The 27,536-nt window shown below is 41.8% G+C and overlaps 1 long non-coding RNA gene across 1 annotated transcript; it reads left to right on the top strand.

The window, feature by feature from the left end:
* The first annotated feature begins 18,375 nt into the window (after nt 1–18,375).
* Nucleotides 18,376–25,900, top strand: LOC307194193. Its single transcript, XR_013830528.1, has 3 exons — nt 18,376–18,625; nt 19,438–19,555; nt 25,062–25,900. It is a non-coding gene; the product is annotated as an uncharacterized lncRNA (long non-coding RNA).
* The last annotated feature ends 1,636 nt before the right edge of the window (nt 25,901–27,536 follow it).

Below are 27,536 nucleotides of genomic sequence, written 5' to 3'. Positions count from 1 at the left end.
GTCAGGTCTTAGTTGTGGCAGGTGGGCTCCTTAGTTGTGGCAGGCATGTGGGATCTAGTTCCCGGACCAGGGATCGAACCCAGACCCCCTGCATTGGGAGCACGGAGTCTTAACCACTGCGCCACCAGGGAAGTCCCTAGGGCAGGGGTTTTAAAGTCCATCTGATGGGTGCAAATCCCCTTATCCAGCTCTGTGACCTTGGGAAAGTCACTTAACCTTTCTGAGCCCATATTTATTCACTATGGTATAAAGATTATACCCACCTCATGGGGTTTTTGTGAGGATTAGATGGGATCTTTCACGCTTGTCATCCAGAGCAGTGTCTGGCCCATGGTAAATCCTCAGCAAATGGTAACTCAGTGCTTGTAATTAAGGTCAAGTTGGATTTCTCCATTTCAGTGAAGCAGTTGTAGGGAAGCCAATGACTCATCTCTCTCTGGGACAACTAGGCAGCCACTGAAGACAAGCACAATTAGTGTGGGAGAAAGAAGCTGGAAAAGGAGTGTGGTTTGGAATAGGTTGCAGCTGACAGGCCTGTGGGACACTGGGGAGGAAGGATAATCAGGAACGGAGGCAGAACAGAGGCAGGAGTTGCTGACTGCTCCAGGGTAGTTCAACCCACCAGGAGAGCTCAGAAGTTCCTCCACCTCTGTCTTTGCAATTCCTATTAGTCAAGCAGAGGACCTCATCTCTTCAATGACTCAGACTGTTTTTTTTTGTTTTGTTTTGCTGTACGAGGGCCTCTCACTGCTGTGGCCTCTCCCATTGTGGAGCACAGGCTCCGGATGCGCAGGATCGGCGGCCATGGCTCACGGGCCCAGCCGCTCCGTGGCAATGTGGGATCTTCCCGGACCGGGGCACGAACCTGCGCCCCCTGCATCGGCAGGCGGACTCTCAACCACTGCACCACCAGGGAAGCCCTCAGACTTTTTTTTGCCTCATTTCCCTGAACTCTTTGAGAACAGCTACAGGCAGGCATGAGCCCTTATATGATTCATTAATTCAATCATTAATTTATTTTATTCTGTAAGTATATTGAGGTACCTACTATATGTCAAAAGCGGACGCAGAACCTAGAGAAACCACACTGAATGAAATAATTGAGTTCCTTTCTCAATAAGATTAAATATACTTATGTGCATTTAAGTGTCGGGCATCTCCTTGCCCCTCACCACTCACTGACAGTTTCATTTCGGTAGAAGAGGACGTTTCTCCCTTTCATATGAACTCTGGATGATTTTGTGGCAAAAACAAAAGAAAAAAGTTAAAGGAAAACCACCTTGGAAGGACTCTTAGAAATTATGTAGTCCAGTCTTCTCAGTTCAACAATTCTTTATCGAATGTGCATTATGTCCTAGGCACACCTATGAGTAAAAGAAGCCTAAGAAAGCTGTTACGAACTAAATGCTTGTGTCCCCCCCTCAAATCTCTATGTTGAAGCCCTAACCCTCAGTGTAACTGTATTTGGAGAAGGAGCTTCTAAGGAGGTCATTAAAATTTTAGAAGGACATACGTGTGAGTCCCTGATCTGATAGGATTCATGTCCTTATAGGAAGATACACCTGAGAAATCACTCACTCCACCCCACCTCCTGCTCTTGCACATGCACTGAGAAAAAGCCACCTGAGCACAAATAAAGAAGGCAGCTGGGCTTCCCTGTGTGGCGCAGTGGTTGGGAGTCTGCCTGCCGATGCAGGGGACGCGGGTTCGTGCCCCGGTCCAGGAGGATCCCACACGCCGCGGAGCGGCTGAGCCCGTGAGCCATGGCCGCTGAGCCTGCGCGTCCGGAGCCTGTGATCCGCAACAGGAGAGGCCACAACAGTGAGAGGCCCGCGTACCGCAAAAAACAAAAAAAAAGAAGGCAGCTATCTGCAAGCCCGGAAGAGGGAAGAGGGCTCTCACCAGAAACAACTTGCCAGCACCTTGATCTTGGACTTCCAGCCTCCGGAACTGTGAGAAAATAAAGTTCTGTGGTTTAAGCCATCCAGTCGATGGTGTTTTGTTATGGCAGCTCTAGCTGACTAAGACAGGCTGGTCAATGTTACGCTTAAAGCCCTCCCCCCGCCCCCAGTGAATATATGGAAGGGCCAGTGTATTAGTTTGCTACTACTATAGAACACATCCACGTGAAACTCAGCAACTTAAACACCAATCATTTATGATTTATAATGTATCTGCCAGTTTTCCAGGAGTTGGCCAATCAAGGTTGGTCTATGCTTTGGACAAGTTTCTTCCACGTGTCTCTCCTCCTCCTCCTGGGATCAGCAGCTAGCATGGGAAGGTCCCTCTCATGGTTATAGCACAGGGAAAAGACAACAAGTGGAAACGTGCACATGGTCTTGGAACTGGCACGTGGTCACTTCTGTCTCATTCTGTTGGCCAAAGCAAGTCTTGGAAATGGAAAAGGTTTGCTTCTACTTCATTCTGTCAGCTTAAGGAGATCAAATACCTAAGCCCAGAATCCTAATAGGAGAATGTTGCAAAGTTCCATGACAAAGGATGTGGCTACAAGGAGGGGCGCAAAACAACAATTATTAAGGCAACCTAACACGTCTAGGATTCAAATCCAGGCCTCCTTAGGCCCTATTTAAGGTTATTTTTGTGATCGCTAATTATTTTTATTTTTAATAAGAAATACACACACAGCCACCTTTGCTCTTTGCCATCTGCAGGACTGAGCCTCAGCAAAGCCAGAAGTTAGGTGAAGCAGTGATCACAGCCAACCCTTCCAGTGTTCTTTCCCCTTAAATCCCACGCATAACCTTATGTTTTCCATTCTCTATACCTCAGACTATACCTTCTATACCATGACCATAGATAGTCTCCCTGTACTTTCAAACCTTGGGTCCTGAGCTTTTCTTTCCTTCTTCCTTCTTCTTTAAAACCAGCTCTCAGGGGGCTTAGCTGTAAGGAAAAAAAAGCTGATCACTAAGTTCTGATAACTTGTGTTTGCTAAAGCAAATAGATACTGAGTATTTAACCTATATATGGCTCTGTACCTGGTGCTAAGGTGTTGGTCTTAGAGATGAATCATAACACCAATTCTCAAGGAGCCTGCACTCCAGTGGGAGAAATAATACATGCATATAAATCATTGTTTTCACCCCCGTGCAAAAAATTTTGACTCTAGTGCCAAGCAGCGTCCTCATGGAGCAGGCATTCAGACCGCTCTCTTTGGATTGCCAATGAGATTTTGCAATCCTACAACTTAGAGTAGAGGAAAAAGGAGCCACATCTTTGGGCGATAAGAAATCTAAAGGCATTTAAGATGGAAAGTCTCAGGGCTTCCCTGATGGTGCAGTGGTTGGGAGTCCGCCTGCCAATGCAGGGGACACTGGTTCGATCCCTGGTGCGGGAAGATCCCACATGCTGCGGAGCAACTAAGCCCGTGTGCCACAACTACAGAGCCTGCGCTCTAGAGCCCATGAGCCACAACTACCAAGCCCGCGTGCTGCAACTACTGAAGCTCACGCACCTAGAGCCCGTGCTCCGCAACCAGAGAAGCCACTGCAGTGAGAAGCCCGCGCACCACAATAAAGAGTAGCCCCTGCGTGCAGCAATGAAGATACAACACAGCCAAAAATAAATAAATCAAATAAATTCATTTTAAAAAATCTTTAAAAGAAAAGAAAAAAAGACGGAAAGTCTCAAATGGATAAACAATGGTAATAATAATAATGCACATCTCCAGATTTCACCAGTCCTCTGCTGAGAAGTCATTCCCCTTTTTCTCCCTGTCTATCTAAACTACACCAATCCACCGATCAATATAGTCCTTCCATGACAATGTTCATAAGAACTGCATTCTGCACACACCATTCCTGATTTCTGCCTTCCCATAGGAGGAACGGGAGACTGACTAAACAGAAGCCAAGAGCCAAGTTTTTACTCGCTTGTGTTTTTTTCCTAATAGTTTTATGTGGAAATATTTTATCTTCATGACAGGAGAACACATTCCTTAAGGAAAAACAGTATGTCTTCTCTTTATTTTGTCCCCTAATGATATCTAATATATGTAGGCGATGCTCAGAAAATAAATGTCCGTTTGGAAACAGTGCCATGGCTTATGCTAGGCTATTCAGGCAGAGAGATTAACAGAATGCTACCCCCACCCTCAAAAAGCTGCCAGTCTCCTAGGAAACATAAGCATTTAAAGAGATGTGTCAGAGTTCTGCTAGAGAATGAATTTGTTTCACCCCACCCTCGCTTCATAAGGTGCCAAAAAGGAACATAAACTCTCTGAAGTCTATGAGCTAAAGAGTAGAGATGCTCTGAGTTAAAAATCAGATGGGAAGAAAACAGACTGGCATCGTCAGATCACTACAGGCAGTCTCCCTTATCTCCCTCATCTCAGACCGAGTATCCAGAAGCTGTCCTCAGAAAGGTATCTGACACTTTGTGTTTTTTTTTAAGATGTTGGGGGTAGGAGTTTATTAATTAATTTATTTTATTTTTGCTGTATTGGGTCTTCGTTTCTGTGCGAGGGCTTTCTCTAGTTGTGGCAAGCGGGGCCACTCTTCATCGCGTTGCGCGGGCCTCTCACTATCGCGGCCTCTCTTGTTGCGGCGCACAGGCTCCAGACGCGCAGGCTCAGTAGTTGTGGCTCACGGGCCTAGTTGCTCCGCGGCATGTGGGATCCTCCCAGACCAGGGCTCGAACCGTGTCCCCTGCATTAGCAGGCAGACTCTCAACCACAGCGCCACCAGGGAAGCCCCCACTTTGTGTGTTTTGGTCGTAAAATAAAACCCACCTGAGCCTGGGAAGAGGACCAAGAAGAAAGAAGAACTCTAGGGACTTCCGTGGACTCAACATGCTACCCTGACGTGGAGCCACCCCATGACTTCTTTCATAGCATGTGCTCACACAGGTGGATTGAAGGCTTTTATTTCCAAGCCCATGGCAGTATCCAGAAAGGATGGCCCAGCTTCTGCCTCTGTGTCCCCACCCTGCCTCAAAGCATCTTCTTGTCAGCTCCCATTTCCCCACACCAGGTGATGACACATGCAGTGACCCCTGCACCTCAGACACAACTCACCTAAGCTGGCTTCCATCACTGCCAGCGCCCTTCCCCATGGAGCAAAGGAGAGGGGCCAGCCTGGACTTGCTCTGAGATGCTCTGTTACTAAGTATGGACCCTTTGTCAGCACCAGGGATAAGCCAGCTGAGGATGTTACCAATAAGAGCAGGGGAAGGCTTGAGCCTCTGTAGGCTAAAGACAGTCTAGGAGGCATTAGATATGCCCATCCAACCCCTCCCCCACCAACATGAAGCTTGGGATGGACACTTGATTATAGAATAGTAGAGAAAAATTTTAAATCAAATTTATTGAGCTACAATTTAGATACAATTAAAGAATGCACCCATTTTAAGGGAGCAGTATGAAATATTTTGACAAATGTATGCACCCACATAACAGTACCCCAATCAAGATTTACAGACTTCCCATCATCCCAAAATGTTCTCTCCTGGTTGACTCCCCTTGCTTTGCAGCTAAGCACTGAGCTGATTCTTATCCCTAGAGATTAGTTTTGCCTATTCTAGAACTTCACATAAATGGAATCATACAATATGTACTCCTTTGTGTCTGGCTTCTTTGGTTCAGCATAATTGTTTCCAATATTAAGAATTTCAAACATATAGAAAAGTTAAAAGAATTTATGGTGAGTTCCTATATACCTGCCACCTAGATGCCACCATTAATATTTTACTTTATTTGCTTTATTACATGTCTGTCTGTCTTTTCCTCTATTCATCCCTCAATCTATCTTATTTTTGATGCATTTAAAAGTAAATTGTAGACATCAGTCAATTCCCCTAAATATTCCAGAATATATTACTAACTTGAATGCAATATTTGTTTACGTATTTTCTTTTAAGGTAAAACTGACATGTAATAAACACAAATATTAAGTGTACATTCTCTTAGACTTTTGACAAATACATGTACCTGTGTTATGCAAATCCCTATAAAACATAGAATAGAATTATCACTCCGGAGTTCCTGAATGCCTTTTCTCAGGCAACACTCCACATTCCCTCTGCCAATGCAACTTCTGTTCTGATTTTTTTCCACCACAGGTTAGTTTTGTCTGTTGCAGAACTTTATATAAATGGAATCACACCATATGTACTTTATATAAATGGAATCACACCATTTGGGAGGTTGCTCTTACTTAGTATAATGCCTTTGAGCTATACCACGTTGTTATATTTATGTTTACTCCTTTTAATTGCTGAATACTATTCTGTTGTTTCAATATACTAAAATGTGTTTATCCATTCCCTTATTGATACATGTGTAGGCAGGCTCTAGTTTTGAACTATTAAGAATAAATTTGTAATGAACATTTTTAGACGTGTTTTATGAACATACATTTTCCTTTCTATTAGATAAATCTAGGACTGGAATTGTTGATCATGGGGTAAGTGTATGGTCAGTTTTATGAGAAACTGCCAGACCTTTCTTCAAAGTGTTTCTATCAATTTATATCAAAATTAATAAAAGTTGTGCTTGCTCCACATTCAGGTCAACACTTGGTTCTGTCAGATATTTTTTTTCCCCCTTCCTTTCTCTCTTTCTATTATTACTCTAAAATTTTTAGCCATTCTCATTATTCGGTAGTGGCTTCTTATTGTGCTTTTAACCTGCATTTCCCTTTACGTGTGCTTATTAGATATTCACATACTTTTTTATGAAGTTTCTGTTAGAGACTTTTACCCACGTTTTTAGTTGTTTTGTTGTTGTTGTTATTACTGAGTTACAGAAGTTCTGTATATAACTTGGATACAAGTCTTTTTTTTTTTTTTAAATCTCTATTGGGGTATAATTGCTTTACAGTGGTGTGTTAGTTTCTGCTTTATAACAAAGTGAATCAGTTATACATATACATATGTTCCCGTATCTCTTCCCTCTTGCGTCTCCCTCCCTCCCACCCCTCTAGGTGGTCACAAAGCACCAAGCTGATCTCCCTGTGCTATGCGGCTGCTTCCCACTACCTATCTATTTTACCTTTGGTAGTGTATATATATATATGTCCATGCCACTCTCTCACTTCGTCCCAGCTTACCCTTCCCCCTCCCCATGTCCTCAAGTCCATTCTCCACGTCTGCATTTTTATTCCTGTCCTGGACCTAGGTTCTTCAGAACAATTTTTTTTTTTTTTAGGTTCCATAAATATGTGTTAGCATACGGTATTTGTTTTTCTCTTTCTGACTTACTTCACTCTGTATGACAGACTCTAGGTCCATCCACCTCACTACAAATAACTCAATTTCATTTCTTTTTATGGCTGAGTAACATTCCATTGTATATATGTGCCACATCTTCGTTATCCATTCATCTGTTGATGGACACTTAGGTTGCTTCCATGTCCTGTCTATTGTAAACAGAGCTGCAATGAACATTGTGGTACATGACTCTTTTTGAATTATGGTTTTCTCAGGGTATATGCCCAGTAGTGGGATTGCCGGGTCATATGGTAGTCCTATTTTTACTTTTTGAGGAATCTGTATACTGTTCTGCATAGTGGCTGTATCAATTTATATTGCAACCAACAGTGCAAGAGGGTTCCCTTTTCTCCACACCCTCTCCAGCATTTATTGTTTGTAGATTTTTTCATGATGGCCATTCTGACTGGTGTGAGGTGATACCTCATTGTAGTTTTGATTTGCATTTCTCTAATGATTAGTGATATTGAGCATCCTTTCATGTGTTTGTTGGCAATCTGTATATCTTGTTTGGAGAAATGTCTATTTAGGTCTTCTGCCCATTTTTGGATTGGGTTTTTTGTTTTTCTGATATTGAGCTGCATGAGCTGCTTGTATATTTTGGAGATTAATCCTTTGTCAGTTGTTTCCTTTGCAAATATTTTCTCCCACTCTGAGGGTTGTCTTTTTATCTTGTTTATGGTTTCCTTTGCTGTGCAAAAACGTGTAAGTTTCATTAGGTCCCATTTGTTTACTTTTGTTTTTACTTCCATTTCTCTAGGAGGTGGGTCAAAAAGGATCTTGCTGTGATTTATGTCATAGAATGTTCTGCCTATGTTTTCCTCTAAGAGTTTTATAGTGTCTGGTCTTACATTTAGGTCTTTAATCCATTTGGTGTTTATTTTTGTGCATGGTGTTAAGGAGTGTTCTAATTTCATTCTTTAACAGGTAGCTGTCTAGTTTTCCCAGCACCACTTATTGAAGAGACGGCCTTTTCTCCATTGTATATCCTTGCCTCCTTTGTCATAGATTAGTTGACCATAGGTGTATGGGTTTATCTCTGGGCTTTCAATCCTGTTCCATTGATCTATCTTTCTGTTTTTGTGCCAGTACCATACTTTCTTGATTACTGTAGCTTTGTAGAATAGTCTGAAGTCAGGGAGCCTGATTCCTCCAGCTCCGTTTTTCGTTCTCAAGATTGCTTTGGCTATTCGGGGTCTTTTGTGTTTCCATACAAATTGTGAAATTTTTTGTTCTAGTTCTGTGAAAAATGCCGTTGGTAGTTTGATAGGGATTGCATTGAATCTGTAGATTGCTTTGGGTAGTATAGTCATTTTCACAATGTTGATTCTTCCCATCCAGGAATGTGGTATATCTCTCCATCTGTTTGTATCATCTTTAATTTCTTTAATCAATGTCTTATAGTTTTCTGCATACAGGTTTTTTGTCTCCTTAGGTAGGTTTATTCCTTGGTATTTTATTCTTTTTGTTACAATGCTAAATGGGAGTGTTTCCATAATTTCTCTTTCAGATTTTTCATTAGTGTATAGCAATGCAACAGATTTCTGTGCATTAATTTTGTATCCTGCTACTTTACCAAATTCATTGCTTAGCTCTAGTAGTTTTCTGGTAGCGTCTTTATGTATAGCATAAAGATGGTAGCATTCTCTATGTATAGTATCATGTCTTCTGCAAACAGTGACAGCTTTACTTCTTCTTTTCCGATTTGGATTCCTTTTATTTCCTTTTCTTCTCTGATGGCTGTGGCTAAAACTTCCAAAACCATTTTGAATAATAGTGGTGAGAGTGGACAACCTTGCCTTGTTCCTGATATTAGAGGAAATGGTTTCAGTTTTTCACCATTAAGAATGACGTTGGCTGAGGGTTTGTCATTTATGGCCTTCATTATGTTGAGGTAAGTTCCCTCTATGCCTACTTTCTGGAGGATTTTTTATCATAAATGGGTGTTGAATTTTGTCAAAAGCTTTTTCTACATCTATTGAGATGATCATATGGTTTTTCTCCTTCAATTTGTTAATATGGTGTATCACGTTGATTGATTTGTGTATATTTGAGAATCCTTGCATTCCTGGGATAAACCCCATTTGATCATGGTGTATGATCCTTTTAATATGCTGTTGGATTCTGTTTGCTAGTATTTTGTTGAAGATTTTTGCAACTATGTTCATCAACGATATTGGCCTATAGTTTTCTTTCTTTGTGACATCCTTGTCTGGTTTTGGTATCAAGGTGATGGTGGCCTCGTAGAATGAGTTTGGGAGTGTTCTTCCCTCTGCTTCTTTGGAAGAGTTTGAGGATAGGTGTTAGCTCTTCTCTAAATGTTTGATATAATTTGCCTGTGAAGCCATCTGGTCCTGGGCTTTTGTTTGTTGGAAGATTTTTAATCACAGTCTCAATTTCAGTGCTTGTGATTGGTCTGTTTATATTTTCTATTTCTTCCTGGGTCAGTCTCAGAAGGTTGTGCTTTCTACGAATTTGCCCATTTTTTCCATGTTGTCCATTTTATTGGCATATAGTTGCTTGTAGTAATCTCTCATGATCCTTTGTATTTCTGCAGTGTCAGTTGTTATTCCTCCTTTTTCATTTCTAATTCTATTGATTTGAGTCTTCTCCCTGTTTTTCTTGATGACTCTGGCTAATTGTTTATCAATTTTGTTTATCTTCTCAAAGAACCAGATTTTAATTTTAATGATCTTTGCTATTGTTTCCTTCATTTCTTTTTCATTTATTTCTTATCTGATTTTTATGATTTCTTTCCATCTGTTAACTGGGTTTGTTTTGTTCTTCTTTCTCTAATTGCTTTAGTTGTAAGGTTAGGTTGTTTATTTGAGCTGTTTCTTGTTTCCTGAGGTACGATTGTATTGCTATATACTTCCCTCTTAGAACTGCTTTTGCTGCATCCCATAGGTTTTGGGTCGTCATGTTTTCATTGTCATTTGTTTCTAGGTATTTTTTGATTTCCTCTTTGATTTCTTCAGTGATCTCTTGGTTATTAAGTACTGTATTGTCTAGCCTCCATGTGTTTGTATTTTTTACAGATTTTTTTTCCTGTAATTGGTATCTAGTCTCATAGTGTTGTGGTCAGAAAGATACTTGATACGATTTCAATTTTCTTAAATTTACCAAGGCTTGATTTGTGACCCAAGATATGATCTATCCTGGGGCATGTTCCATGAGCACTTGAGAAGAAAGTGCATTCTGTTGTTTTTGGATGGAATGTCCTATAAATATCAATTAAGTCCATCTTGTTTAATGTATCTTTTAAAGCTTGTGTTTCCTTATTTATTTTCATTTTTGGATGATCTGTCCATTGGTGAAAGTGGGATGTTAAAGTATCCTACTCTGATTGTGTTACTGTGGATTTCCCCTTTTATGGCTGTTAGCATATGCCTTATGTATTGAGGTGCTCCTATGTTACAATTATTATACCTTCTTCTTGGATTGATCCCTTGATCATTATGTAGTGTCCTTCTTTGTCCTTGTAATAGTCTTTATTTTAAAGTCTATTTTGTCTGATATGAGAATTGCTACTCCAGGTTTCTTTTGATTTCCATTTGCATGGAATACCTTTTTCCATCCCCTCACTTTCAGTCTGTATGTGTCCCTAGGTCTGAAGTGGGTCTCTTGTAGACAGCATATGTATGGGTCTTGTTTTCGTATCCATTCAGCCAGTCTATGTCTTTTGGTTTGAGCCTTTAATCCATTTACATTTAAGGTAATTATCGATATGTATGTTCCTGTTATCATTTTCTTTTTTGGGGGGGTTTGTCATAGTAGATCTTTTCCTTCTCTTGTGTTTCCTCCTAGAGAAGTTCCTTTAGCATTTGTTGTAAAGCTGGTTTGGTGGTGCTGAATTCTCTTAGATTTTCTTGTCTGTAAATTTTTAATTTCTCTGTCAAATCTGAATGAGATCCTTGCTGGGTAGAGTAATCTTGGTTGTAGGTTTTTCTCTTTCATCACTTTAAATATGTCCTGCCACTCCCTTGTGTCTTGCAGAGTTTCTGCTGAAAGATCAGCTGTTAACCTTATGGGGATTCCCTTGTATGTTATTTGTTGTTTTTCCCTTGTTGCTTTTAATATTTTTTCTTTGTATTTAATTTTTGATAGTTTGATTAATATGTGTCTTGACGTGTTTCTCCTTGGGTTTTTCCTGTATGGGACTCTATGCACTTCCTGGGCTTGATTGACTCTTTCCTTTCCTATATTAGGGAAGTTTTCAACTATAATCTCTTCAAATATTTTCTCAGCCCCTTACTTTTTCTCTTATTCTTCTGGGACCCCTCTAATTCAAGTGTTGGTGCATTTAATGTTGTCCCAGAGGTCTCTCAGACTGTCCTAAATTCTTTTCATTCTTTTTTCTTTATTCTGTTCTGCAGTAGTTATTTCCAGTATTTTATCTTCCAAGTCACTTATCCGTTCTTCTGCCGCTGTTATTCTGGTATTTATTCCTTCTAGAGAATTTTAAATTTCATTTATTGTGTTGTTCATCGTTGTTTGTTTGCTCTTTAGTTCTTCTCGGTCCTTCTTAAACGTTTCTTGTATTTTCTCCATTCTATTTCCAAGATTTTGGATCATCTTTACTATCATTACTCTGAATTCTTTTTCAGGTAGACTGCCTCTTTCCTCTTCATTTGTTTGGTCTGGTAGCTTTTTACCTTGCTCCTTCATCTACTGTGTGTTTCTCTGTCTTCTCATTTTGCTTAACTTACTGTGTTTGGGGTCTCCTTTTCACAGACTGCAGGTTCGTAATTCCCGTTGTTTTTGGTGTCTGCCCCCAGTGGCTAAGGTTGGTTCAGTGGGTTGTGTAGGCTTCCTGGTAGAGGGTTCTAGTGCCTGTGTTCTGGTGGATGAGGCTGGATATTGTCTTTCTGGTGCACAGGACTGCGTCTGGTGGTGTGTTTTGGGGTGTCTGTGAGCTTATTATGATTTTAGGCAGCCTCTCTGCTAATGGGTGGGGTTGTGTTCCAGTCTTGCTAGTTGTTTGGCATGGGGTGTCCAGCACTGTAGCTTGCTGGTTGTTGAGTGGAGCTGGGTCTTAGCATTCAGATGGAGATCTCTGAGAGAGCTTTTGCTGTTTGATATTACGTGGAGCCAGGAGGTCTCTGGTGGACCAATGTCCTGAACTCGGCTCTCCCACTTCAGAGACACAGGCCTGACACCTGGCCAGAGCACCACGACCCTGTCAGCCACACAGCTCAGAAGAAAAGGGAGAAAAAAGATAGGAAGGAAGAAAAAATAAAATAAAATAAAGTTATTAAAATAAAAATTTTTTAAAAAATTATTAAAAATAAAATAATTTAAAAGTAATAAATAGAGAAAAAGAAAGAAGACAGCAACCAAGCCAATAAACAAATCCACCAATGATAACAAGTGCTAAAAACTTTATGTAAAAAAAAAAATGGACAGAGAGAATGCTAGGACAAATGGTAAAAGCAAAGCTATACAGACAAAATCACACAAAGAAGCATCCACATACACACTCACAAAAAAAAAAAAAGGAAAAAATATATATCTATATAAAGGAGGAAGAGAGCAGCCAAACCAATAAACAAATCTACCAATGATAATAAACTCTAGATACTAAACTAAGATAAACATAAAAGCAGAAACAAATTAGATGCAGAAAGCAACCCAAGTCTATAGTTGCTCCCAAATTCCACCTCCTCAGTTTGGGATGATTCGTTGTCTATTCATGTATTGCACAGATGCAGGTACATCAAGTTGATTGTGGAGATTTAATCTGCTGCTCCTGAGGCTGCTGGGAGAGATTTCCCTTTCTCTTCTTTGTTTGCACAGCTCCTGGGGTTGAGGTTTGGATTTGGACCCGCCTCTGCATGTAGGTTGCCTGAGGGCATCTGTTCTTTGCCCAGACAGGACGGGGTTAAAGGAGTGGCTGGTTCGGGGGTTCTGGCTCACTCAGGCCAGGGGAAGGAAGGGGTATGGAATGCTGGGCGAGCCTGCAAGAACTCAGTAAATATTTACTGATTGAATGAATCAATTCGTGAATCCCCAAATGTTTCCCTATTAAACATATTTCTGTAAAGATTAAAGAATAACAAAGCTGAGTTGGGATGGACGTCCTGGGAGGTTGGCCAGGCTGTCCACTAGTCCTTGTGAGCCAACCTGTCAATGTGGGGGACTCACATCCGTGCATGGACAGTTACAACATCCTCTGTTCTGAGGGCGGCACACCAGACTTCCATCTGAGGTACAAGGAAAGGCTTCTGGTCCTAGGCTGCTCATCAGAATGAGATGCACTAATAGATAAAGGAGCAAGGGGAGAGCGTGAAAGCTAAGGAAGAGGAATTAGAAAGTAAATATTCCTTGTCCCAGTATCCCGCCCTATAGCATAAGAGAAGTCCACAGCAGTAAACCCTTCCAACTTTACCCAACTGTGGCAATTGCAAGGTTACACAGGCTCACTGCCACCTAGCTGGTATTTTACAGATGGGAAAACTGAAGCTCAGAGAGGTAAGTCACTTTGCCCTATGTCACAGAGCCACTAAGAATATGGAAGGAATGACAGTCAGGACTCTTGACTCGATGGCCAGTAATACACAGCTCAAGCATCACTTCCTCGTGATCCTTCCTCTTCCCTTTGTGTCACCTTCCCATCCAGATTTCAGTGAACATTTATAACACGTGTTTACAAGCCTGTTTCCTCAAGGTCAGTAACAGTATTCCCATACCTGACACAGTGTCTGGCGCATAGCGGGCGCCGTATCTGGTCAGTGTACATCATAGTGGTTAAGGATACAGGAACCAGAAAGCTGGGTTTGAATTCCAACTGTACTGTTTATTAGCTGTAAGGCATTAGGTAGGTTCCTTACCCTCCCCATGCTTCAGTTTCATCATCTGTAAAATCATGCACTTGAAGTCCAATACATAGTAAGTATTCAATAACCATTAGCTGTTACTACTATTAATAATAAATATTCATTGAATATCATCTTCAGGCAAACATACTAATTCCCAAAAGACACAGCCCTTTAGAGATCCTGACTTGCTGGCCCAGAGTCCCATTTAGACTCATGTTGAAATAAAGTTGGAGGACAAAAGAAATTATTGGACAACGCATGTGAACATGTGGGGAGCAGAGATAATTCAGCCTTCTGCAAATGGAAATTAATCATCCTGGCTTTACTCAGCAGGCAGGCAGCCAGAATGCCAGCTTGCCCCCTTCCCTGCCACCGGCGGGGTTGTTCAGGAAATAAAGAAGGAAAATGGCATTGTTGGAGGGGGCGGCCCCATGGACTACCTCCTCCGCATCAGATACCAGCATTATCAGCTTTCTCGCTATGGCTGCTTTACTTAACCACCCAGCGCGACAAGTTCCCAGCACAGCAGCCTCGTGCTTCCAGCATTGTTATTCCTTAGATTAATCTGGTTTCAATATGTTCCAACAATACACACTTTATCTGAATGCTAAAAATAAAAAAAAAAATTAAATTAAAAAAAAAACCTATCTGCTATAACTGGAATAAAGTCTAAGACATTAGATGCACATGCTAAAAATGTCACTGCAGAGTTAAAGACACATCACGTATGTCCCCTAGTACCTGGGAGGACATTTTCCTGAATGAATGATGGTCCATTTCCTGAGTCTCCTTATCAAAATGATTAAAAGGATACTGCTGTGCTGCTTTTTACATAGGGGGGAGCTTTTTACTTTTAGTCCCAAGCACTTTGTGATGTGCCTTTGGGCCTAATGCTAATAATGGCATGACATGGTGGGGTTCACTGGGGTTCATATCGCTCACTGCCTATTTTTTACACAAGGCAAAATTGAGACACAGAGCCTTTCCCTGATTGGGCTGAAGTCATAGCTACTGCTAGAGACATGTTCCCCTGTCTTCCAGACCCACAATTTTTCTACAGCAACATGGTAGACACCTATTACCTACCCATCATCCATTCTCCCTTTCTTCTCACTAAGAGAGAACAGCAAAGTGCCCAGCTACTAGTACTCACCTCTTCATACTTTCCTGCAGCCAGGTGTGGCCACGTGGACCTGTAGTGGCCACGTGAAGTGTTTGAGAAAACAGTTTAAAGAATACAGCCTCAGCCCTCGCCTTCAGCCTTGTGACCCTTTCTTATCATTTTGACGGTAATGTAAACACAGGAGTCTGGAAGTCCAGCAGCTACCTTGGGACCATGAGGTGATAAACATTGGGACAGAATGCTAAGGAAGGATGGCAGAGGGAAATGATGAAAAGAGCCTAGCAGCCTCAGGGCATTGTGGAGCCACTACGCCAACACGACATTGCCTGCTCCTGCCTGCTTCTTGTTGCAGTAAGCCATTTTTGCCAGGTTAGCTGCTGCTAACAAACATGACTCCTAATTTACCCAGAACACAGCATTTTCCTTCTGACTAGAACACCCTTTTATTTTCTTGTCAATCAAGTAACTCCTGCTCTTCCTTTAAATCTCTGCTCAAGTTCTCCTACATCTGTGAAATCCTCCTAGAACTTACCAGAGTCATTAGGGGCTCTCTCCTCTGGGCTTCTGCACTACCCTGGAGACATTTCCTGTATCACAACATTATATTGAGCATTTTTATGTCTCTTCTTCCCCAGTAAACACCTGCAAGAACAACGGTGAAACTTACAGCACCATACCTGCTGCTTGGTAGGTGCTCAGTAGTATTTCATACAACTAATTGCTTCTTTTGTGTGGTATCACCCATATTAATCCCTGAATTTTTGTTATCTTTTTGGAGATATTTGGCCCAACTTTTAAATATTGATATTTTCCAGAGGCACATACTCGGCTCTCTTCTAATTTCCTTCCTGGAATTATCTCATTCTGCCTAATAGTTCATCATGCAATGAAGGTGCTGATTCCTCCCAGCCCAGGTTCCTACTTCAGAATTTTGGCTCTACTTTGGAGCACCATCCCGTTATAGCTCGTGCTTGTATGATCCAGTGTGAGGAGCACTGTTCTGGAGCCCCTCTGCCAGGGTTCAAGTCCCAGCTCTTCCAGTTACTAAATATGTGACTTTGGGTTGGTTACTTAAACTCTCTGTGCCTCTCTTTTCTTCTCTGTAAATGGGGAGTGTAGTCCTACCTATGTATGGTTGTTGTGATGGTTAAAAGCCTCACTGTACACAAAAAAACACTTGGAACAGTGCCTGGCTCCTAGTAACTGTTGGTTATTGTGCCTGTTGTCACTAGACAAGCCCACCTAGATGCCCCACAGACACTTCCCCTCAATACATCCATTCCCAATTCATCTCTTTCCTCGTAAACATAGAAGCCTGCTCATCTTCCTACATTGTCTATCTCAGGTAATCATCTCTCTGGTCCCTCCCGGCCAAAAACCTACATTTAACACCATCTTCTCCTTATCCCCTCATCTATATTGAAAACAGTCTTGCAAATAGATGAATATTCTTGAATCCATCTTCTTGTCATAGAACTAGTCAGGCACAAAGCATCGTGCCTTAAGCTATTGGGATAGTTTCTAGCTTGTGCCCCTACTCTGTTTTTATTCCCATTAACTTCTTCTACCACAAGCACTTTGGCCACAATCACTTCTCCTTTGTGCAAATATGATCATGCCACTTCCTTAGTAAACCTCTTCATCAGCTCCTCGTCACATCCAGGGTAATTTGATCATCAAGCAGTGTTTCTTCCTCCCCTGTTCCCTGCTCCCCCGTGTGGCCTCCCATCCTACCAGCTCCTCCAGGAAGACAGCACTGTGGCCATCTGGAATCATCTTCTCCTCCTCAGATCCACCATGTTAATTCATTCCTCCATGCCTTTGATGACATTATTCTTTTCACCTGCTGTGCCCTTTTTTCTAACCTGCTCCCCCACTCAATTTATGGGGCAGATTTCTGCTCATTCTTCAAGTTTTAGTTTGGCTGTCACCATTTTTTGTAGATTCCTCCCAAATTTCCCAAACAGATCTGGGAGCTCTTTTCTTTATGCCCCTATTACACCTTCGGTCATGTTTGTCAAATTGCAAATATCATTGGTTGATAACTGCTGACTTGCATGACTGTCTTCTCTAGACTATAAACATCTTGTGAACCAAAACAAGGCTGTTTTGGGTCATCTTTATAGCTCTGGTACATAGCCCAGTGCCTGAAATTGTTGACACTTTATATATAGTTATAGAATAAATAACCCTGTATTATAAGTAAAACTATCTGATTCACAGACACAAGCTGGAATGGACATCCTTATGTCTCATTATACTCCTTTTACCTTCACAAGGAAAGACCTAAAGTTCAGAGAGGGAGAGTGACTTGCCTAAAGTCACACAGTAAGTTACTGAGAAAGCTAAGAACCTCGGGATTCCTGATCCCTAATCACAAGTCCTTTCTGCTGTAATTCTATTTTAATAGATGATATTTTGGTAAAGATATAGGTTCAGTTGTATATATCAGAAATCTAAAATAATAAAGATTAAACAAGATAAAGTTAATTTCCCTCCCACAATAGTCTGCCAAGTAGCAAGTCCAAGGCGGCTGTAGCTCCCCATGGTGACAGAGGCTTAGACTCTTTGCGTCTTGTGGCTTCACCACCCCTCAGGTGTTGCCCTCAGCCTCATGGTACAAAATAGCTCACCTCTCCTCTGCATTCCAGTCATCAGGTAAAAGGGATATGAGGAAAGGCAAAATATACCTCTTCCCTTTAAGAGTGTGATCGTAAATTACATATACCGCTTCTCTTTATGTAGAACTCAGTCATGTGACTGCACTTAGGTCCCAGGGGGACTGGAAAAATATTGTCAACTCCAGGTGGCCCGGCGCCTAGCTAAAAATTAAACCTGTTTTTATTTGATACTAACAATGAATCAATTAAAAAGTCAGGGTTATTTCGTTCTTTTTCATAGGTCATAAAACTAAGACACTGAGATTTGTTAAGAATACTGTCTTTGATATCAACAGATGTAGGTTTGAATCCTGGCTCTGCTGTTTACTAATTCCTGGATTGGGGACAAACTGTTTAACATTTCTAAGTTTGTCTTATCAGATGACATCTTCCTTCCTCATAGTGTCATTGTGAGGGCTAATTACATGAAAGAACTTGACACTGGTCCCTGGTACAGAGTCATCACTGCTATTATTATGGGGCAAACTCAAGGCCTTACCTGAAAGCAGCAGCCTCACCTGTCTGATTCAGCTCCGCACTGTGCCCTCACACCTAGCACGGTCCCCGATGTAGAGTAAGCCCTGAGTAAATATTTGTTGGAAGAATAAATTAAGTTAATGGTTCAGTTGGAACCTGGATGGCTTAAGCTCCATGCCCATGCGTTTATATGCTTTTAGAATGCCAGTCCCTGTGACGCGTCTCTGAAGATAAGGCACAAAACCCACATCAAATCTGGATCAAGGAATGATGCCTCAAAACCATGTACCAGCCAGCAGCGCCCAGAAGCTGGAGCAAACGTGAGTACTATGAGGCACATTCACTGCCTTTCACCTGGGGTCTGACTGAGACAAAGAGCCTTTGAGAAATCATGTCCCTCACATTCCCCAGAATGGGGTGCCCTGACTTATCTCCCATAATCAGCAAAGCCACTGTGAACCCAGGAATGAAGCTGGCTGGCTGTCTACCCTAAACCCATTTGCATTTCCTCTTCCGAAGGAGTGGCATTGTCTGCGTCTTTTTTCATAAAGACCCTGTTCCCTCCCCTGATGAGTTTTCCAGTTTGTAATCCTAGGATGGTCATACAGTATCATTCAGTTCCAGCCAATCCTTGCTTCCAAAATAAATCAGCAGCTGGCAACAGATCATAAAATCAAAATGTTTGTTCAGGAACAGGGATGGGCAGAAGGAGAGCAGGATCTTAAGAGAAAACAAGTGAGAAAAACATGCATTTGGCCTCAGAAGCTCTGCACTGAACTCTCACTCCACTCTACTGTTCAGAGCTTGTAGTCTGAGCAAGTCACCTAAACTCTCAGAGCCTCATAGGTGCCGTCTGCATAATGGGGATGTGATGCTCTTCTCCCAGAGTTGTTGTGAGATAAAGGAGCTGCTGCTTATGAAAATGCCTTGTAAACTCTTAGGTTCAGGGTAAATAAAGGAGTTTATTATCCTAAGAGAGCTAGAGATTTGGAAATACTGCATGCCCTGTGCCTTCCTTCTACCAACTATTTCTATGTATCTGAAGAAATTGACTTAAGATGAATATCATTGTAATCATATATCTGAAAGTTTGTAGGAGAAATAAAGCTTAAGTTGGTTCTGTTAACTCCAGAAATCAGACCCATGGGCTACAAGAAGAAACTCGAAACGTTGGTTTCTACTTAGAAAAAAAGGATAACTTCAAGAATGCCTAATGGTCAGAAGTGTAGATACCTGGAAGTACTGCTCTGGTAGGTGATAGCCTTCTCTCACTGGGGACTAAGGCCATGGTCAGTACTGCTGGCAAGAATGTCACAGAATTCATGCCTCTCCTAGGGACATTGGCTCCAATCCGTTTATAGCCATCTTCATCTCCAATGCTGTTTTCATGATTCTAAGCATGACCAACACACAAACAAGGGGCACTTTGCTCCCTAGTTTGAAAAATTGACTTTTACCCCAATCCCACAGATAGACTTGCCAGATGCAGGCTATAAAATAATATAAATGTGGTATGATTAAAGGAATAGGAACAAGAAATGAACAAAAATGATCAGGTGTACTTGCAAGAGAACAACCAGACCTTGAAGAAACCCAGAATATGTAGTATTTTTTTAAATACCTCAATAGAAAGATTAAAAAGAATTGATGTGGTAAAAAAAATTTAGGAAAAAATCAGAGTCTTTTTGAACTGTAGGATATATCTCAAGAAATAATGCAGAATGTAAGCAAGAGATAAGTAACTGCAAAGTACAAAGGAAATGTGAAGAGATATAGGTGAGAGATACATTTTATTTCATTTTTTAAATGATTGCGATTTTATTATTTTTTCCAATTTTACTGAGATATAAGTGACATATAACGATGCGCAAGCTTAAAGTGTACAACGTAACAATTTCACATATGTATGTATTGCAAAATGATTACCACCTTAAGCTTAACATCCATCACTTCATGTAGTTACAAAATTTTTTTCCTGTGATAAAAACTTTTAAGGTCTAACTCTTAGCAACTTTCAAGCGTACAATACAGAATTGTTAACTATACTCACCATACTGTACGTTACATACCCAGAACTTATTTTTGGTAGCAATTTGAATTGGTACAGCTGCTGTAGAAAATAGTATGGAAGCCCCTCAAAAAATTAAAAATAGAACTACCATGTGATCCAGCAATCCCACTTCTGGGCATACATCCAAAGAAAATGAAAATAGGATCTTGAAAAGATATCTGCACCTCCACGTTCAGTGCAGCATTATCTACAATAGCCAAGACTTGGAAACAACCTAAGTGTCCATCAAGAGATGAATGGAAAAAAAAAATATATATATATATATATATATTCAACCATAAAAAAGAAGGAACTCCTACAATATGCAACAACATGGATGAAACTCGAGGGCATTATGCTAAGAAAAATAAGTCAGAGAAGGACAAATAGTGTATTACATCACTTATATGTGGAATCTAAAATTAAAAACTCATAGAAACAGAGAACCAGAGGTGGGGATGGGAGGAGGTTAGGGGAGTGACTGCAGGTGATCAAAAGATGCAAACTTCCAGCTATAAAAGACATTTTAATATATGTTCCTCCAAGGGTCAGAGGAGAAAATAGAGAGAATGCAGAAGAGGATAATTTGAAGGTTAAAAAACTAGATAGAACTAAAATGTTTGACAACAATGTTATACAAACAAGGAAAGAGTTGGTCAGATTTAAAATGTTCTGAGTTCCTTATAGTTTTCAGGAGGAGACTAACTTTAACTTTAGACTTTATTAAGTGCGTATGTTAAAATTGCCAGGGTAGTTCTTAAATAATAAAAATAGAATACATGCGCGTCCAGAGCCTGTGCTCCGCAACGGGAGAGGCCACAACAGTGAGAGGCCTGCATACCGCAAGAAAAAAAAAAAAAAAAAAAAGAGAATACATAACCTCCAAACACCAAAGGGGGAAAATATCCTATGGGGGAGGGGGGGATGGTGCCTCGGTCATTAACGTAACATGAGCTTCAGTCTCCTGCTATGATGGTGACTTCCTCAACACCACCCATCTCTTTCCTGCTTCTCACCTCCACACGCAGCTTACAGCCTCCTTTCACATATGAGGTACTTCCACCTGCAGCTAACAAACCTGATATCTGTTTATATCACATAACAAGAAGACTGTAGGTAGGGATTCCACAGCCGCAGTCATGGCTCTATGGTTCTTTCCGTCTTTCTACTTTACTACGTTGGCATTTCGTTTTGTTGTCTTATGATTGCAAGACTACTGATGAAATTCCAGAATCACACTGATGTTCAAGACAGGAAAAAGAGCCATGGTAACTCCAGCATTATCTTCTTTTGGAAAAAAGCAAAAAGTTCCCAGAGATTCCAGCAGAACTCAGCCAATGTCTAATTGGCTAGAACTAGTTGTCTGCCAAAACTGGCTTTTATTAGCCTGCAAGGGATGACTGTTAAATCTTTAGGGACTTTGCTTGCCAGTTCTTAACCATTGGTGGCTTGAAATCAACCATGTTGGAAGCGTTTCCATCGCAGAAATGGGCAAATGCTACATGTCATAATAGGGTTGCTGTCGTTATTGTTAAGAACGATGTCACAGACCAACTTTGGCTGCATGGGAGGCTGCAATTAGGAATTATTTGCTGAGCACACTGCCTATCTTAACAGACAGGTCTGTTTGCAAGGAAAGTCAATGGATGTTTGAGAGGGAATGAGCAGGTCTTCTATCAAAGACTAAAAGATTTTTAAGTTATATTTTGTTAGGGCTTGATTTGTTAGAACATCTTCAGTGCATGCGGTTTCATTTGCTCAGTTGCACAAGTCGTAAAACAGGAGGAAAAAAAATGTGTCAGTGAATTGGTGAAACATAGGCTTGAGGGAGGAGGTTAGGGCATATGTGATTCTAATGCACTTGAGTCCCTGATTGTCTTTACACTATTTAGGTAAAACACTGTCTTTCTGTAGTCTTTCTGAAGCACAGTTCAATGATCTGGACAAAGCAAGAGAAGGACATAGGGTCTCTTAAACAATGGTTTTATTTAGGGGTAGTTCTCACCAGGCTTCCAGATCTTAAACTCCAAAGAAAACCATCAAACAACCATCCTACTTTACAAATGCATGGATCCCTGGGAAGGATTCTTAGAAGACTAACAAAAGGAAGGCCAAATAAATTCCTGATCTGACAAAAACCAATCTAAACATCTTTTTAGACCTGAAGACCTTCAGGTGCAAACCCTCATCTGGTGATGGGCTCTTTGCAAAAGTGATTTCATTTCACTTATGCCGATGAATGCCTGAAAAGTCTGGGAGATGGAGTACCAGTGAGTGTTTTGACTTAATGGATCTAGATAAAAATCACCTCCAGGCATAAAAGACTAATTAAGAGGTGGGTAGATAGCCCCAAGGAGACAGACGAGGACTAAAGGATGCCTGACCTACTCAAATCACACGAAGTTCCACCGGATTCCAGATTCCTTGAGATTGCCCTGTGTCTGTACATCTAGGTGAAGATACGCTGAGGTATCTGTTGTTTGCCTTGTATTCTATCTCTTTGCTATGCTAAGAGTTCCTCTAGAAGACCCATGTGTTCACATTTGATTTGCTCTCAGAACCAAGCTGTGGAACAGTATGTACTTAGTGGGAGCTCAGTAAATGTTCACTGCCTGACAGTTCTCTTCCCACATAACAAGATGAAACCAGTGGGAAAGTGAGCCTTTCTTATCACCTAGTGTCCTTTGACTTTAAGTAGTAGGTGGAGAAGTTAGGATTTGAACCTAGATTTTCTGAAGCCAACTCCCATAGTCTCTCCCCTATGTAATGACACCCCGAGTTGACAACTATACTTGCAAGCTTTTCTAAGAAGAACCATGGGACTCATAGAAGCATGCACTCATGGAAACCAATTCTATACCTAGTTATAGTCAAAAGAAAACAAAGATTAGCTGTCTAAAGTATCTCCATGACCAAAAAAAAGAAAAGAAGGAAGAAAAATCCAACATTCACTTGCATAGGATAGGATAAAGAAAATCTAGGATAAAAAATATCTAAGTTATAATTCACAATAATAATTCTTTACAATTTCTTCTATTCTTTTTTTTCACACCCTACAATAGCTCTAGAGCAACACTGTTCAGAAGAACTGTGATGATGGACGTGTTCTACGTCTATGCTGTTCTATACCGTGGCCACTCGCCACTCGAGACTGGTGGGCACTTGAACTGTGACTTGTACCGTGACTATGACTGAAGATATGAAATTTTACTTTTATTTAACTTTACTTAATTGAAGTCGAAATTCTAGAGTTGAATGTGTCTAGTGGCTACTAGATGGACGTCACAGCTACAGAGGGCCTTACCCTTCATCCTCCAAGTCCTCACCGGCATCCAGCTGCCATATTTTTGCTATCTCCCCTCCTCTACCAACCTCTATTATGTAGATGACATGACCTCTCTGAAGTTTCATCCATTGCTCAAAATAAAGGAGCACCTGAACTCGACAGCAAGCATCTTCTTTCCCTCCAGTCCCTCCAGTCTTCTCTTGCTCTTTACTCAGATTCCTGATTCTGCCCAGTATGTCTGGGTAGCTCCAAGCAAACACAGAGTTCTCCTAAAGGGTGGGGAAGGAAGAAAAAGTTGAGTGAGAAAAGATAGATTCTCCTAAGTGACGGGCAGGGGTGGGAAGGAAGCACCAAATGCTGGGAGTTCTCAGAAATGAATAAACCATGTCTTATTACACTGCGGTGACAATAATGACAACACACTGTACAGCGTCAGGTGATTCAACTTTGCCACATACTCGCCTTTTATGTGCACGCTGGAGGAGGTGGTTTCAAAAATCCCAGTGGGGAAGAGAAGGGTAAGCGGGGCGGGGAAAGCTGACACTGGGCCATCAGCAGGCGAGCAGCCACTTTTCACTGGAAGTAAAGATGGGACCTGAATCCCAAGGCTTCTTCCAAAGGAAGCACCAAGGTCAGTGAGAGCTGATTCTGGGGCTGCGTGTGCTTTGGGTAAAGTGATCAGTTCATCCCGCTATGGCATTGTCCCTTTGGAAAACTTGGGGTCTTACATCTGTCCTAATTAGCCTAAATGGACACGGCTTCCAGCACACCTGCTCTGTGCTAAGCCTGGAAGGGGGAATAAGTTAGGTTAGAGACCACCAGGGGCGATGTCAGTGGTCCACTGGAGGGGGCAGTGCCATAAGCACTAATTCAACACATAGCAGTACAGAGCGGGGGTCAGGGAGGACCGCCTGAAAGCTCAGGCAACCTGCTGTGGGTGCAGAGAGGTAGGCGGTGATCTCCAAGGACGACACAGTCATTGATATTAACAATAATACAACAGGATTCTGTTTCTTCCTTTTGCTTTTTAGTTTAACCTCAACTATCTTCTAAGGCCCTTTGTTTCTGATTATCTTGAGGTAGGGAAACCTGCTGTGTTCTGAGTCATAAATGAAGAATTCAGAGGTCCAGGGTTCTTTTTGGAAGGAGGAGTTGCAGGGCAAAGAAAGAAGGGTGAGAGAATTTTGCAAGGCAGTGGTAGGTTAAGCAGTGTGAGGGGGCAGTATGGGGCAAGAAGAGGCCCCTGTTGGTATTAGGACAAACTCCACTATGAGATTTTGAGTTGATGGCTCTTGACAGCTGCCTGTTGTTCCAAAGTCTCCAGTGAAATCCACATTATGCATACACGTATTCTTTCTATTTTCATCTTGTTTCGGAAAAAAAGATAAATTTAATGACAAAGGGTATGTCCTATATGCAGGTGAATTCTGGGAGTGGAAGAGAGAATAAAAGCGAATAAAAGAACAGCTGCAAAACTCCAAGAACTCAGAGGACCTTTGGGAAAAGGATGAAAAGGTAGGTGCCAGGGGAGGAAGCAGAGGGCAAAGAGCTGGCGTAAGTATCCAGCCATAGAAGAGCTCCAGCAGGATGCGAACCCAGGAGGGCACGCGTTCCTCCACCTATACTTTCGACAGACCCAGACACAGATGAGGGGCACTTTGGGCTGAGAGATGGGGTGAGCAAGCACTCGCCACTGTCAGACACGGATGTTCCGGCTGTCACTCTGCAGGAGCTTTCCTGTTTAGTATTTTTGGGTCTCCAGGCAGTGACATTCCTGTCAAATGGTGATGGTGTGTTGGGTCAGATTACTCCCAGGATGATGTGAAGAGACAAGCGCTGATGGAAGGTGCCACTTCCTCGCTCGGATGTGCACACTAGTCACCAGCAATTAATGCCACTCCGTTGGCGCTGCCTTCCTGCTGGAACAGACCTCAGTGCGCTAGGCAGGCAGGAGGAAGCAGTTTCCAGGCTTTAAATTTATCGGCCACGAGTCTCTGTGCTGGCGGCAGCAATGATCAAAGAGTGAGGTACAGAAGAGCGAGAAGAAGGGGGTTTACATTCTACTGTGGGCTGGGTACCATTCTGCTATGGGCTGGGTACCGTGTGGGGCACATGCCTTGTCTTAGTTTAGCACAGTGGCCAAGAGTCTGGCGTTTGGGCTGGGCAGACCTGATTTTGAATTCTGAGTCTGCCACTCATTCGTGGGCATAGCAAGTTACTTAAACTCTGTGAGCATCAGTTTCCTAACTTGTAAAACTGGGATGGGAATTGCTGCCTTACAGTTTTGTGTAGGACTAAATATAATCATTCATTTAGTCACCTAACAAATATTCAGAATATATATATATTTAAAAAAAAAGGGCTTCCCTGGTGGCGCAGTGGTTGAGAGTCCGCCTGCCGATGCAGGGGACACGGGTTCGTGCCCCGGTCCGGGAAGATCCCACATACCGCGGAGTGGCTGGGCCCGTGAGCCATGGCCTCTGAGCCTGCGCGTCCGGAGCCTGTGCTCCGGGAGAGGCCACAGCAGTGAGAGGCTCGCGTACTGCAAAAAAAAAAAAAAAAAAAAAAAAATATATATATATATATATATATATATATATATATTATTTATATATATATATTCCAACACCACCCCTACCCCCCACCACTGGGATACAACAGTAAAGAAAACAGATAAGATTCCCATCTTCATGAACCTTCTATTGATGGGAGACAGAATATAAATAGTTATAATGTACATAATTTCTGGCATGTAGTAAACATTTGATAAATGGCATAATTCAATCTTTATATCACCCCTATGAAGCCTTGTTAGTCCCAGAGGGGAGGTGGAAACTGTTTAAATAACTTGCTTAAGATTATGTAGCCAGATCTTTGCTCAGTGAGGATCAGATTAGGGGATGGAAAGCAAGAAGGACGCATGTGCACACAAATGTCCCCCTGCTTTTCAAGTCAGCTGAAGCCACGACCTAGAGACAAACAAAGTGAGTTCCCGGAGAAGCATTCTCAAAGTGTTGGATCATCTTTGAGCATGTGGGTTGAACTAGCTCTTATTCCTAAAGGTGGCTAATGCCTCCTCCAGGTTGACCAGCTGTCCCATTTTGCCTGCGACTAAGGGGTTTCCTAGGGTGGGGGACTTTCAGTGCTAAAATGAGGACAGTCCCAGGTAAACTGAGACAAGTTGGTCACTGTAGCTGAGACCAAGACCAGATTTTTATTTCCTCAAGTAGTGAGGCTGGAGTGTTTCCAAAGGCAGAGATAAATAGGGAACACTGACAAACGGAAAAGAGGTAGTAGAACCAGGCAGGGAAGGCAAGACGTCTGAGAAAGCCGCCTCCACTCTTGAGCTAAAGCTGCTAGTATTTGAGTCACCTTATTTTACCAATTTCTCTGTGGGATCCAGCTCCAAAACATGTGGGCAATGAAGACTGACCACTGGCTGAGCACCGTGTAACCATCTCAGCGAATGTAGATGGTTAGTCAATAACTGTTTAAATAAATGTACCTCTCGAGCTGTTTGCTATCTGTATCAATAATCCATCCTTGAGACAGGCTCAATTTTTTTAGAGTAACAGGCACTGCAAAACTGGAAACTTGGCATTTGACATCCCAGCTCTACTTCTCATGAGTCAGTTGCTTTGGCCAAGTCATTTAATCTCTGCGAGTTTCAGATTCCTCATTTGTAGAATGGAGATAAATTATCACCTTTCCTATAATGATAATGGATTCACATGGAAACTGGGTTAAACAGTGTGTGTGCTGTCACTTCGCAGCTTTGAATTTCAGGTTCTAGGGTCTGCCAGGCTTAGGCCACCTCCCCTCATATCCAAGCCAAACTTTGATCCATAATTTTATTTCCATAATTTTCCTAAATTGCATGATTATTCCCTGCCCC

This window comes from Stenella coeruleoalba, assembly GCF_951394435.1.
Source record: "Stenella coeruleoalba genome assembly, chromosome: 11".
Classification (NCBI taxonomy): Eukaryota; Metazoa; Chordata; class Mammalia; order Artiodactyla; family Delphinidae; genus Stenella; species Stenella coeruleoalba.
This window is presented reverse-complemented; position numbering and strand designations above follow the sequence as displayed.